Below are 4,888 nucleotides of genomic sequence, written 5' to 3' on the forward strand. Positions count from 1 at the left end.
ATACGCATTCAATGCTATAAATTTTTCTCTAATCACTGCTTTCATTGCATCCCACAAATTTTGATAAGTTGTGTTTTCATTTTCATTTACTTCAGAATATTTTAAAATTTCTCTTGAGATTTCTTCTTTGATCCCATGTGTTATTTTTTTGAAAGTTTGATTTTTTTAATTTAATTTATTGAGGTGACATTGGTTAATAAAATTATATAGGTTTCAAGTGTATAATTTGATAGTACCATATATTTGACCCCCATTACCCTTATGTACCTCCCCCTGCCCCTTCCCTCTAGTAACCACTAAACTGTTTTTTGTATATGAATTTTTGTTTGTCTTGTTCATTTGTTGCGTTCAGTTTTATATCACATATATAAGTGAAATCATATGTTTCTCAACTTTTTCTGTCTGACTTATTCCACTTAGCATTTTAATCTCAAGAGCCATCCATATTGTCTCAAACGGCAGTATTTAATCTTTTCTAATGGCTGAGTAATATTCCATTGTATATATGTACCACATCTTCTTTATCCAGTCATCATCCATCAAAGGACACTTCAGATGTTTCCTTGACTTGGCCACCATGAATAATGTGGCAGTGAACTTTGAGGTATGTATATCTTTACAGATAAATGTTTTCAAATCTTTTGGGTCGATACCCAGAAGAGGGATTGCTGGGTCATATGGTAATTCTATTCTCAATTTTTTGAGGAACCTCCATACTGTTTTCCATTGTGGCTGCACCAGTGTACATTCCCACCAGCAATATATGAGGGTTCTTTCTTCCCAACAACCTCTCCAAACCTTATTACTTGTCTTGTTGATGATAGTCATTCTAACAGGTGTGAGGTGGTATCTCATTGTGATTTTGATTTGCATTTCCCTAATAGCTAGTAAAGTTGACCATCTTTTCATATGTCTGTTGGTCGTTTTTATGTCTTCTTGGGAGAAGTATCTGTTCAGGTCCTCTGCCCATTTTTTAATTAGATCCTTTGTTGTTGTTGTTGTTGAGTTGTATGAGCTCTTTTTATATTTTGGATATAACACCTTTTCAGAGGTGTTATTTGCAAATATCTTCTTCAATTCAGCTGGTTGCCTCTTTGTTTTGTTTGTGGTTACTTTTGTTGTACAGAGCTTTTTAGTTTAATATAGTCTCACTCATTTATTTTTGCTTTTACCTCCTTTGCCTTTAAGGTCAAATTCATAAAATCCTCTCTAAAACCAAGGACCATAAGTTAGTACCTATGTTTTTTTCTATCCAATGTATTGTTTCAGGTCTTATATTTACGTCTTTGATACATTTTGAGTTAATTTTGGTGTGTGGTGACAGATAGAAGTCTAGTTTCCATTCTTTGACATGTGGCTTTCCAGTTTTCCCAGCACCACTTATTGAAGAGGCTATCTTTTCTCTGTTGTATGTTTTTGGCTCCTTTGGCAAAATTATTTTCCCGTATATATGTGGGTCCAAGGTCTCAATTCTGTTCCATTGATCTATTTGTCTGTTTTTCTGCCAATACCATGCTGTTTTGATTATTGTCACTTTTGTTAGTACATTTTTAATGAGCTTTTATACTTTTCCCTGTATAGGCTTCCTGTTAAGACCTCAGTAACCCCACAAATACTCTGAATTGTTTTATTTGTTTTTTCTTCAACTTCCAATACTTCCAAGTGTTGCCAAATGCCAAGTTAAATTTGAATTTCAGATAAACAACAGGGTGTCTTGTATTTTTATTTGCTAAATCTGGCAACCTTAGTTCATGGGGAGGCTTATGAGTTCTAATTTTCTCTCTGCAAATTAAGGACAATAACTCACTCTTTTCTTCTGTTACTCATACACAATGACTGAGCACCCTATCAAAAGTCACTTGACTGTGATGGCTCACTGCATGTTAGGGTAAGGTCAGGCTCTGTAGAGATAGTCCAGTTGGTCAGTGCTGAGGTTACCCAAAAAACATCCTCACAGACATTGACATATGATAATTGTAGTTCTTGTCAATTGAGTTCATCATGCAAAATGAGTGTATTATTTTGTATATCAACATTGCTCTGAGAGAGATGTCCATGAGTGGAGGTGGGGGAGGTGCAAGGTAGATTCTAAAAAAAAAGTATTACTCAGAACCTCTCTTTACCACAGTTACTCTTTTTCTGTGTGTGGTAAAATATACCTAACATAAAATTTACCATTTTAACGATTCTCAAATGTACAGTTCAGCGGCGTTAAGTACATTCACTTTGTTGTCCAACCACCACCATCAGCCATCTCCAGAACTTTTTCATCTCAAACTGAAACCCCATACTCATTAAACAATAATTCCTCATTCCCTCTTCCCTCAAGTCCCTGGCAACTACCATTTTATTTTCTTTCTCCATGAATTTGACTACTCTGGGTTCTTCATATAAGTTGAATCATACAATATTTGTCTCTTTGTGACTGGCCTATTTCACTTAACATAATGTCTTCAAGATTCATCCATGTTGTAGCTTATATTTGAATTTCCTTCCTTTTTAAATATGAATAATATTCATTGTATGTATATACCACCTTCTGTTTATCCATTCATCCATCGATGGACACTTGGGTTGCTTCTACAATTTGGCTATTGTGAATAATGCTGCTATGAACATGGGTATATAAGTATCTGCTTGAGCTTCTGCTTTCAATTCCTTTGGATATGTATGTGCTTAGAAATGGAATTGCTGGATTGTATGGTAATTCAGTGCTTGCTTTTTTGAGCAACTGCCATACTGTTGTTTACAGTGGCTATACCATTTTACATTCCCACAGCAATATAAAGAGTTCCAATTTTCCCACATCCTTGCCAACACTTATTATTATTTTTTTTAATAATAGTCATCCTAATGGTTATAAAGTAGTATCTCATTGTGGTTTTGATTTGCGTATCTCTAATGACTAGTGATGTTCAGCATCTTTTCATGCTTATTGGCCATTTTTATATCTTCTTTGGAGAAAAGTCTATTGAAATACACCTCAGAAAAGAAAAAGGAAGCTATCAAACCTGAACTCTCTCACTTCCTACCACCAATCTGCAAATGTATCTACAGCCATCCCCTCCTCATCAGTTGCAATGAAGGAAGTATCTCAGCTCCTAAAAAAAAACTGTCCCTCCCTGCTGCACTGGAATGCATACTCTCCCACTTTATCTTTTCAGCCATGGTAGTGCCCTGAAATATTCACAATTGGTTGCCTACCTAACAACTCTTTCCCCATTGAAACAGAACAGAATTTATTTAGGTATCCACCCTGTCCCCACTGGCCTCTGAATGTTAACATATCTGGATGTAATGGTTGAGATGGTAACAGCCATCCCGTCACCCAATGATAGAAAATATGAGTGACATGTTGAGCCTCTGAATTAACTTACCCTGCAGTAACACTACCTCTGGTCTTCATGATATATGTGACTAATACGTTTCTTCTATTGTTTAAGCCGTTTTGAGACTGTTTTTTATGTCCATACAGCAGAGAATCATACCTAAGTGAGATGCTTTTTAAGCTACCCCAAACAAATCTCTATTCTGAGTAAAAACACTAATTGCCATACAAATGGAACTTCAAGATAATTCTCTGATGCTATGCCACTCACTGTCACCTACCCTTTTTGATCTGTTTGCTCTCCTCAGTTCAACCTATATAGAAATCCTGGAGTCACTACTGCTTCTCAGGGATGTTGCTTCGTCATTTAATCTCTCTGTTTTCTAAACCTTCAGCATCACTGGAGAGGAAGTTATTTTTAAAAAAAGAAGGAAGGAAGGAAGGAAGGAAGGAAGGAGGGAGGGAGGAAAGGAAGGAAGGAATACAAATTCATTTCTAAGAACTGAAAAACATGAGTCTCCAAATTGAAAGGGTCTAGTACAACAAATAGAAATAACCTACCCGAAAGTACATCATCATGAGAATTGAAACACTATAGATATGGAGAAATTTTACAACTCTTTTTTTAAAAATTAAAGTTAATTACAAATATCAGGAATCAGAATAGCGTTGTACTTAACAATAATGCAATCTAATTAGCAAGCAATGGAGCAGTGCTTTCAAATTTCTGAGAGGAATTCTAGCCTAGGATTTTATGCACAGCCAAATTATTAACTGTGAAAATTTAAAAAATATATTTTCAGATATTCATTTCAAAAGTGTTCCTTCTGTGTATCCTTTTTTAGGAAGCTACTACAGAGTATGCTCCAGCAAAAATGAGAGAGTAAACAAGAAAGAAGAAATCATGGGACTTACAACCCAGGGCAACTAACATAGGAGAAAGGCAAAAGAAATTCCTAGGTTGATGATAATGAAAAGCCTACCATGTTAGTAGTATTGTAAGCCCAGAGAGGAGTAAGTTCAAAATGTATCAGGAGAATAGAAAGTTCCAGAGGAATATCTTCCAGGGAGAAAAATGAACCACGTTGACCATTTGGAAAATTATTTCGAGAGGGATTTTTACAGTTCAGCTAGAGAATTCTAGCAGAGTTCTGGAAGAATTAGGAACAAATATATAGAAAACTAAACAAACTTAAAAAGACTCAAGTATTAAAAATTATATTATAAATTATATAGTAATAATAAAAGTTTACAGACTTATGAAGTCATAGTAAACACTGGATATTAATTTAATCAGAAATTGTGGGGAAGGTGGGTATAAAAATGCTAAGTTTTTGTCTTCCATATAGGAAGTCAAAAGAGAATGTTTAAAAATCAAGAAATTAAATAAGCATATTATTTATAAACATGAACATAAATACCAGATGAGGCGATTAAAATATTTGAAAGTAATGGTCTCTGGAGAACAACACAGAAGTGGAAAGGGACGAAGCTGAGGATTGCTGTTTTTTCATCATAAACTTTATAGTACCATTTAACTTTGTAACCATGTACCTATAT

At 34.8% G+C, this 4,888-nt stretch overlaps 1 protein-coding gene across 3 annotated transcripts in view; it reads left to right on the forward strand.

Annotated features, from left to right (window-relative positions):
• Positions 1-4,888, forward strand: part of RUSC2 (RUN and SH3 domain containing 2) — a 49,000-nt gene that overhangs the window by 4,024 nt on the left and 40,088 nt on the right. The window lies entirely within an intron of this gene.

Source organism: Pteropus vampyrus, unplaced genomic scaffold, assembly GCF_000151845.1.
Source record: "Pteropus vampyrus isolate Shadow unplaced genomic scaffold, Pvam_2.0 Scaffold436, whole genome shotgun sequence".
Classification (NCBI taxonomy): Eukaryota; Metazoa; Chordata; class Mammalia; order Chiroptera; family Pteropodidae; genus Pteropus; species Pteropus vampyrus.